We start from the raw sequence: 10,289 nt of genomic DNA on the forward strand, positions 1-10,289 counted from the left end.
CCAATGAAGCTGGTCCTGCCAGTGCTGGAAAAACCACAAAATGGAGAGGAAAGTATTGTCACGGCTGGGGTGAGGTAGAGTTCCCAGAGTGAGGCCCATGAGAACAGCTAGGAGGCAGGAAGGGGCAAGTCCTTTCTTCCTCCTCCAGCCTCAAAGCATCTCTCTTGGGTCCCCGTTAACAGACGCTAAGAGGGTACCAGCTGAAAAAGCAGAAATGTGGTTGGGGAGTCCCAGGCTCAAAATGGCAACAAAGCAGAGGACAGAAGGACCGATTTGGAGCTGAGAGACAATAGCTTAATAACCAGCACAGGCAGGTTATCGATATGGGAGGAAAATAAGGAAATGTGTGTGGCAGGGTGGCTTGGGAAGGGGATGGGTTGTCCAATCAAAACATGAATTTCATATTAATGTCAATAAATTGTGCACTTATAATGGCAAGTTATATCCTATATATTTTATATATTTATTGTATATTTGAAGGAGATGCAATTTTTAAAAATCTTCCCTACCTGCCCGCCCCCCCCCAAAAAAAACCCATCTCTGAATTCTTATGGCTAAGTTGATCAGGGAATCCCTTGTTTTTTTATTTTTAAAAAAATTTTTTTAAATTTTATTTATTTTAAGTGAAAATGCTGGTTGAAAAATAATACTTTTTGTCCTCAAATTATAAATCATGTATTTTTGCAAATATAAGAGGAAATATAAATATAAAAATATAAAAGGAAAAGACTGGAAGGGCATACATCGAAAAATGTCAAAAGTTTTTTTCTCTGGCTAGGACTATGGGTGATTTTTGTTTACTTCTTTTCCTTAGCTGTAGTTTCTTTTTTTTTTTTTTTTTTTTTTTTTTGCGGTACGCGGGCCTCACTGTTGTGGCCTCTCCCATTGCGGAGCACAGGCTCCGGACGCACAGGCTCAGAGGCCATGGCTCACGGGCCCAGCCACTCTGCGGCATGTGGGATCTTCCCGGACCGGGGCACGACCCTGTGTCCCCTGCATCAGCAGGCGGACTCTCAACCACTGCGCCACCAGGGAAGCCCCTGTAGTTTCTAAGTTTTCAATATGTATTTTTTTTTTAATTATTTATTTTTGGCTGCGTTGGGTCTTTGCTGCTGCACACGGGCTTTCTCTAGTTGCGGCGAGCGGGGGCCACCCTTCCTTGCAGTGCACGGGATTCTCATTGCGGTGGCTTCTCTTGTTGCAGAGCACGGGCTCTAGGCAGGCGGGCTTCAGTGGTTGTGGCTCGAGGGCTCTAGAGCGCAGGCTCTGCCTTTGTGGCACACCGGCTTAGTTGCCCTGCAGCATGCGGGATCTTCCCTGACCAGGGCTCGAACCCATGTCCCCTGCATTGGCAGGCAGATTCTTAACCACTGCGCCACCAGGGAAGCCCTCAACATGTATTATTTATGAACAGGGCAAGAAAAGAGAACCAAAAGCTTACTGGTCACTGAAACTGCTAATGTATCTAAAGACAGCTGGGCCCATCAGGAAGGAGGCGTAGAGCCCTTGGCAGGGCAGACAGACAAGGGCAGCTACGGAGTCCAAAGCCATTCAAGTCCTATTCAGAGGATGGGACCCTGGGGAAACTAAGGCACAGATCTCTCCTGTGAGATGAACACAATCCGCTAAATAATTAAACATGCTAATCACCCACTTATCTCCCCATCCCAGGCCTTGAGGATTAGAATTCATCTCCCCAGGATGGCTCGGAGAGAATACTGGATAGAGACCGCAAGTGTTCCGTGTCCCTGCAATTATATTTCTTGCTGTAAATTGATAAGCCGAGGTGACGAGGAGGGGGAAGGGGGCGTGGTCTGGCCTGGAGCTTCTGGTTCTCAGGGCCACTGCTCTCTGCCCTGACCCGTGAGGTCACCACTTGGGCTAGTTAATGGAAGACCTTGGGCCCCGAGGAAGCAGCGAGTTCCAGCCACTGCCTGGAGTTGTCATCAAAGACAAGTTTATTCCCCAAGGTAATGTAACCTCATCCTCTATGCAAAAGAACAAATTCTCAGAACTCTGAGACAGAAAGAAACACTGGATCACAAAGGAGAAATGTTCTTCCCCTGGAGCCATTTGTTCCCCAGCTTGAGACTGGGGGCAAAACTCCTAAGAGCCCCCTATATCTCCAATTCTTGAACTTCATGGGGTGTCACAAAGAGAGAAGGTGCTGATGGATGGTAAGCGCTTAGATCAATGTCAGGCACATGATAAAAGTTGAAGAAATGCTCATCGTGATCATTATTTCTCCAGTTTATTTCTGTTCCGACAACAGACCCGTGTGCCACCAGAAGGGCCACCCGGCTTCTGGGTGTCTGCATGCAGAGATCAGGATAAGTATTTGGAGGTAAGTTTATTCTCTGACACGCTACTGAAAGCCCAAGGGTCGAGATATTCTTTAAATTTCATGATCTTCAAATGCAACAACTCCAAGGAACAGTTGGAGGAAGCCCTTTTGCGATGCCATTCCCCACGAGAGCACATTTGGTGTGGATTTGAAGCCAGTAGCCTCCTCTGCCTAACCAAGGAGATTCTGACACTAGACCAGAGGTAAAAATAAGATCTCGAACTTGTTCCAAACATGGCAAGCATCCACAACTCAACGTTAGAGGAATTACAGTGGACCTCTCTCTAACCCCATCACCATGTCAAGAAACCCAGGAATGGTGCAGTCCTTGAGTTTGACAGGAGAAAATATGATGTTTCAAAAATTAAGGGAAAATATTGGAAGGAACTGAAGCATTCAAAGAATTGGATTCCAAAAATAAAGACAGATGCTCTCATGGTACGATCGGGAGTGTTTAAAAGAATGAGACAGACTGCCTGGGTCCAAATGCTACTGTCAGCGGGACTCCAGACAACTTACTCAGTCTCTCCATACCTCCGTTTCCTCATTTCCAAACTGGGGATGCTACTCTCCTTCTTACACGGGACCACTTGGAAAATTCAGTGCGGTGATCCATGGAAGTGCTTAGAGCTGGCCCTGGGCAGAAGGACGTGCTCAGTATATGATCCTGGATGTTTTTGTTTTGGTTTTATTTTATTTTTTGTTTTTCTGTCTTTTTTCTTCCTTCCTTTTCTGTAGGTCACATTCTAGAATTTTCTCTAATTTAATTTTGATTTGTTTTTGAGTGTATATCTTAGTACAGCCTTTTAAAAATTGATAGTTGATCTACAACGTTGTTTTAGTTTCTGGTGTACAGTCAAGTGATTCAGTTACATATATATATATATATACACACACATATATATATTCTTTCTCATATTCTTTTCCATTGTGGTTTATTACAGGATACTGAATATAGTTCCCTGTGCTATACAGTAGGACCTTGTTGTTTATCTATTTTATATACAGTAGTCTGTATCTGCTAGTCCAAAACTCCTAATTTATCTCTCCCCCACTCCCTTTCCCCTTTGGTAACCATAAATTTGTTTTCTATGTCTGTGAGTCTGTTTTGTAAGTAAGTTCATATTTTAGATTCCACATATACATGATATCAAATGGTATTTGTCTTTCTCTGTCTGATTTACTTCACTTTAGTGTGATCATCTCTAGGTCCACATCCTGGATGTTTTTGACTGGGAGCAAATTTACCTCTTCCATTCGGTCAGATTAAGTCAAGCAAATCATTTGCTATTCCTCAAGTATATTTTAATCTTTGAACCATTCACCTGATAGAAGTGGATGCTTTCAGTGCATAGAAAAAATATTTTACTTATTTTTATTTACTTATTACCAAAAAAAATTATATTTTTCCAAAAGAACTTTACTTTTCCCCTTTGGCGAGAGATCTTAACACTTTCCAGCTGTTGATATTTTCTGACTTGCAGACTTTCACTGACTTCCTTTACATCTTTCCTTAACTCTGCAGGACAGGTGCCAACAGCCTTGACGAGATATTCAGAGGAAAGTCTGGCTTCATCTGGCTTCATCCTCTGGCCACCCATTCCCAGAAGGCTGGCAGCAGTGGCCCCTACCAGATGACCTCTGCTTTCCCTGGGACAAGGGGGCAGGTAGCACCACTGTTGGGCCATCACCAGGTATCTTTTGGCTTCAGGTTGCAGAAATGTTTTGTCCTTTTTGTACGACTTTCATCTCATCCGTCCCACGTTGGTTTGTTGTTTGGGAAGCCTCTGACCCACCCGCCTCTTCCAAACACCACCCTGATCTTCAGACGCTCTGTGACTCAGTCATGGGGATTCCAGGATTCCAGTCGCCCAGGTTTCTGAGGTTATAAGACTTCAGCATCCACAGGAGCTAATGTTCCTTCTCAAAGGCCCCAATTTCCAAACAGGAAGGACATAAGCCCCGGACCAACGCCACCAAACATCCCAACGGGTGTTATTTGGGTCCAAGTGTACACTGTTTAATGTCAAATGGGTGAAAAAGTCAAACCAGCCTTACCGGAAACCTCCTGATGTATTCTGGACAGGCATGAGAGGAAAAGGGCATGGCTCATAAAAGTCCACTTAACAGTAATAACCGCGTCTCCAGCACAGTGCTTGGGCGGTTTCATGTTTATAAGGGCATTTCTTCCTTGAGGGAATTGTCATAGGATGGGGTGGGTGGATTGGGGTGGGAAAATATGATCACAGTGTCTGCGATTCCCTCCAGACTCCAGCCAGCCTGCACTGCACCCCATTCCCCGCTGGACCATGGGCCCCAGCTCAAATGCTCAGAGTTTGTGTTAAGGCTTAGTGACTTCTTTTTAGGTGGTCTTCTTTTTATTAAGTCTGCATTTTTGGGGGTATGCCAGGGAATACAAGATATATTTCCTTATTTTCACAAACCCTATGACAAAGGGAGGTACTATTATCATGAGCCCATTTTATACAGGAGGAAACTGAGTCTTTTACCCAAGTTACCCAGCTAGGAAGTGATGGAGACAGGAGCCATGTTTTCACTCACTGAGCCAGGCGCCTTCCCTGCTTTCACTCTCTTCACAGCCTCCCCCCACCGCTGTCAGCTGCTTCACTTTCCTCCCCCTCCCCCTCTTCCCTTCCTGGTTGGCCCCCCTTCCTTCCTTTTGTCCATTCCTTGTTGCTCCTAAAGACAGACTTCCAAACCAGGGCTATTGTGCGGGTTTACTGCACCAGCTTCTGGGGAAATGGAACATTAGGCAGAATTTCAAAGGAGGAAAGTCCCAAAGTTTACAGGTTGGGAAGAGGGTTCCAAGTCTCTCGCCACAACAGCGCTTACTTGGATCCCTGCCTTGGTCTTTCTTCTCCAAGGCCAGGCTCACCAATCCACAACCTCATCCCGGAAAACCCCATTTCTATCACGTCCGTCAGCCAGAAGAGTTGAGAAAACATATTAAGGTCACATTCACGGACTGCAGCCTTGGGCACTGCAAAGCATAGAAGTCACTCCCTCTCAGAAAATCATCCTCCTCCAATTATTATAGAGACAGGAAATGTCAGCCCTCAGTCCTGCCATGGCCATTCTGGAGCCGGGAGAGTAAGAATTGATCTGTCTCTCTTCATGTCCAAAAATGTACAAATTGACCCAAGGGAGGGAGCCAATGCTCTCTTAGCATAATAGATCAAATAATTAATTAATACAAAATGAACGCAAAGTTCTGAAGACTGAAGAATATGAATCTCCCATGGAAACTGACTTTTAAACTTTTTAAAATTGAAGTATAGTTGGTTTACAGTGTTGTGTGAGTTTCAGGTGTACAGCAAAGTTTCAGGTGAATATATATATTCTTTTTCAGATTTGTTTCCCTTAGAGGTTATTACAAAATATTGAGTATTGTTCCCTGTCCTGTACAGTAGGTCCTTGTTGGTTCCCTATCTTATATATAGTAATGTGTATATGTTACTCCCAACCTCCTAATTTATCCCTCCCCCTCTTACATTTCTAACCTCTAATATACCCTTAATGTCTTAGTGGTACATAGAAAAGAACATGTGTAACATGTGTGTAAGCTACAAAGTATAACAAACAGCTGTGAACCTACCACTCACACCCTGAGTACTGCGACACATTACCCACCATCTGTATCCAACTGTCTTCCTCCCCTATGGATTTCCTGCCTCCCTCCCGGAAGCAACTTCTATCCTGAATTTTGTGTTTGCTATTTTTTCTTCATAGTTTTTGAGCTTTATAAAAAGAGAATCCTATCTTCTGAGACTTGATGTTTTTCATTCAGTTACGTTTCTAAACATCATTTGTGTTGCTGTGTGTTTCACCATTGTGCTCTAATCAACGAATGAAACTACTATTCTCTGGACGAGAGTTTTGGATGGATAACCTCTGTTGGCAGTTATTGCAAAGAGAGCTGCCGTCTCCTGGTCCCATGCAAGAGTTCACTCTTGGATCATAAAATACACAAATGTTCAACTCTCCAAAATAATGGAAGATGGTTTTCCAAAGAAACTGAATTAATTTACATTCCTCTTATTATTACTGAGCATCTTTTCATATATTAATTCGCCCTTTATTTTCTCCTCCCTGGTGGAATACATATTCATGTTTGTTGCTCACTTTAAATATTATAGAATTGTTTGTATTTTTCTTTTCTAGATGTGGGAATTCTTTAATATTTTAGATACTAATCTTTTGTCATTTATACATCTTGCAAATATCTTTTAGTTTTTGCCTTATCTTTTCCCATGCATCTTTTGATGAACAGAACTTTGTTTGTTTGACAGAACGTAGTCAAATGTATTAATATTTATTTTTGTTTTATTGAAGAATGTCTTCCCTACTCCAAGATTAGATAGGTAGTATTCTATATATCTTCTCAAAGCATTGCTTTTCTTTCCTACAATCTAATAGATCTAAAACTGCCTTTGGGAATTGTTTGACTTACGGATTCAGTCTCATTTGTTTGGGATTCCGTACAGTTGAGCAATTTGCCCAAGTACCATTCTTTGATTTTCTTCCTCCTTTCCCCTACAGATCTGCAAAGCTACTTCTATCACTATCAAAAATCATGTACGCATGGTATTCCTGGGCTGTCTGTTTTGCTCCGTTGCTATGTTGTCAATCCCTGTCCCAATATCACACCATTTTCTTTTCCATTGCTTTACAATGTCTTTTTTTTTGCGGTACGCGGGCCTCTCACTGCCATGGCCTCTCCCGCTGCGGAGCACAGGCTCCGGACGCGCAGGCCCAGTGGCCATGGCTCACGGGCCCAGCCGCTCCGTGGCATGTGGGATCTTCCCGGACCGGGGCCCGAACCCGTGTCCCCTGCATTGGCAGGCGGACTCTCAACCACTGCGCCACCAGGGAAGCCCTCATTGTAGTTTTGATTTGCATTTCTCTAATGATTAATAATGTTGAGCATTCTTTCATGTGAAACACTGCTTTTCATTAGAAGGTCAGGAAGGGGGTATGCGTAGCATTTTTCCAGGAAGGATGGTAACATCTCACCAGTGTTTTTGTTTGTTTGTTTTCCGCCCGTCCCTGCACTGAATATGCGCCTCTGGTACAAGCAGTTACTAATCAGTCAGGAGATATTTCTCTGGTTACCCATGCTGTCTGGTGTGTCTGGACAGCATTTCTTATTTGAACTGAAAAGGGCTGCTGCTTCACATTTGCTTTCTAAAAGTCTCTTGCAAAATGTCTCTTCTGGCCCACGTTAACCTGGGGGATATGCAGGGAAGGAAGTTCTTGGAAATATAGTTCCAGCTTAGCTAAGTCAACACAAGTCCAAAACTTATGTTCACCTTTTTGTTTATCATTTGTTCTTGCATCTCAGACTATCCCTCTAGGGCCATTCTCCCTCTTCTCGAAGCATGTACTTTAACGATACTTTTAGTTCAGGTATCTTTTCTTTTTTTTATTGAAGTATAGTTGATTTGCAGTGTTGTGTTAACTTCTGACGTACAGAGTAGTTCAGGTATCTCGATGGCAGATCCTCAGTTTGTATCCACACTTGACTTCATTTCACCTTCATTACTGAAAGAGAGTTTTACTGAGCATACAATTCTAGTTTGAAAGTTATTTTGTCTCAAAAATCTGAAGATACAATTATATTGGCTTTGGCTTCCATTGATGCTGTTGAAAAGTCCACTTCTCATTCTAATTGTTGTTATTTTGTAGCGATCGTCACTTTTCTCTGACTGCTTTTAAGATCTTCCCTTGCACTTCCATGTTCTGTAGTTTTGAAATATTGCAGCCAGTTGTGACCACTTTTAATTGATCCAGCTTATCCAGACATGCTTCATGTATCCATAGGTTTAAGTTTTTCATCAGTTTTGAAACAGTGCATCTGCCGTCTATTTAAATGTTGCCTCTTTGCCATTCTCTGTATTTTCTCTTTCTGAGACTCTGATTTTTTAAAAAACTCTCATTCTATTGTTCCTATCTCAACTCCATTTTCATACTCTCCAACTACTTGTCTCTCTGTGTTATATTCTGGGGAATTTCTGATTTTATCTTTCAATTCACTAATTTTCTCATCACCTGTGTGTAATATATAATACTATCCAACTCATCCATTGGGTTTTCTGTTTCAACAGATGTACACACACATACTCCTGTACATAGGTATATGTACAAGTTCAATATATATGCCATCTTTCTTTTGCAAATCTGCCTGGTCATTCACTTTAGCTCATTCATTTTTATGAGTTAATCCTTCATTTCTTTAAACATTTTAGTCACGCAGTTCAATAATCTGTAGACCCTGAGGGTCTAAAGCTATTATTTATTGTCACTGCCTATTGTCACTCACAGAGTCAGTGATCTTTGACTAGGAGCTTTTTGCTTCATCTTTTTTTCTTAAAATAAATTTATTTATTTATTTTTTTGGCTGTATTGGGCCTTCGTTTCTGCACACAGGTTTTCCCTAGTTGCGGCGAGCAGAGGCTACTCTTGCGGTGCACGGGCTTCTCATTGCAGTGGATTCTACTGTTGCGGAACACAGGCTCTAGGCACTCGGGCTTCAGTAGTTGTGGCACATGGACTCAGTAGTTGTGGCTCGTGGGGTCTAGAGCACAGGCTCAGTAGTTGTGGCGCACGGGCTTAGTTGCTCTGTGGCATGTGGGATCTTCCCTGACCAGAGTTTGAACCCATGTCCCCTGCATTGGCAGGCGGATTCTTAATCACTGCGCCACCAGGGAAGTTCCCATCTTTTTTTTAAAATTATTATTTACTTATATATTTATTTATTTTGGCTGCGCCAGGTCTTAATTGCAGCACGCAGGATCTTTAGTTGTGGTGCGCGGAATCCTCTGTAGTTGTGGTGCGGGGAATTCTTAGTTGCAGTATGCAGACTCTTAGTTGCGGCACACATGCAGGATCTAGTTCCCTGACCAGGGATCGAACCCGGGCCCCCTGCATTGGGAGCATGGAGTCTTACCCATTGGACCACCAGGGAAGTCCCCTTTTTGCTTCATGTTAATCTGAGTGACTCCTGTTAGCCTCAACTGGGGACACTTTACTCCAGAGGGGACTTTCTTCTGCTTCTGCTTGGAGACGGGGACACCACTCTCTCAGGGTCACTTCAGCCCTTATCCCCAGACCTTGACCAACCCCAAAGCCCCTGGTCCAGGCTCCCCATGTCACGGCCTCCCCTGGGGCTCAGCGTTCTAACAGCAGCACTGCCTTTGCATATTCCGGAACAACCTCCCAGATGCTGTGGGTTCTGGCCCCAGCTCTCATGGGATTTTTCTTCAGTGGGGGTGGGTGGTGGGGTGGGAGGGTCATTGGAGAGCCCCGCCACTTCTTATCGGGCTCATGATTCTTTGAAGAGTGTGTGCTCTCTAGGGTCTCGATGCTCTGCAGCAGCAGGGTCCCTCAGCGAGTCTGCTCAGGCAACATGTTAGAAGCCAAACAATTGAATTTGCCGGTACATAGTTTGCATGGTCTGTTTAAGGACTTTTTTTTTTTTTTCTTTCCCGGTACGCGGGCCTCTCACTGTCGTGGCCTCTCCCGTTGCGGAGCACAGGCTCTGGACGCGCTGGCTCAGCGGCCATGGCTCACGGGCCCAGCCGCTCCGCGGCATATGGGATCTTCCCGGACTGGGGCACGAACCCGTGTCCCCTGCACTGGCAGGCGGACTCTCAACCACTGCGCCACCAGGGAAGCCCTGTTTAATGATTCTTAAACAGATGTTTCTAGTGCATTCTTACGGTTGAATTGTACTCCCCCAAAAGATATGAACCCCCAGTGACTCAGAATGTGACCTTACATGAAGATAGGGTCATTAAGTCAAAATAAAATGATCAGGGTAGGCTGTAATCCAATATGACTGGTGTCCTTATAAAAAGGGGAAATTTGGACACTGAGACAGACACTCACAGAGGGAAGAAAAATGCGAAGACACACATGAAGATGG

This window comes from Globicephala melas, chromosome 10 (assembly GCF_963455315.2).
Source record: "Globicephala melas chromosome 10, mGloMel1.2, whole genome shotgun sequence".
Taxonomy (NCBI): Eukaryota; Metazoa; Chordata; class Mammalia; order Artiodactyla; family Delphinidae; genus Globicephala; species Globicephala melas.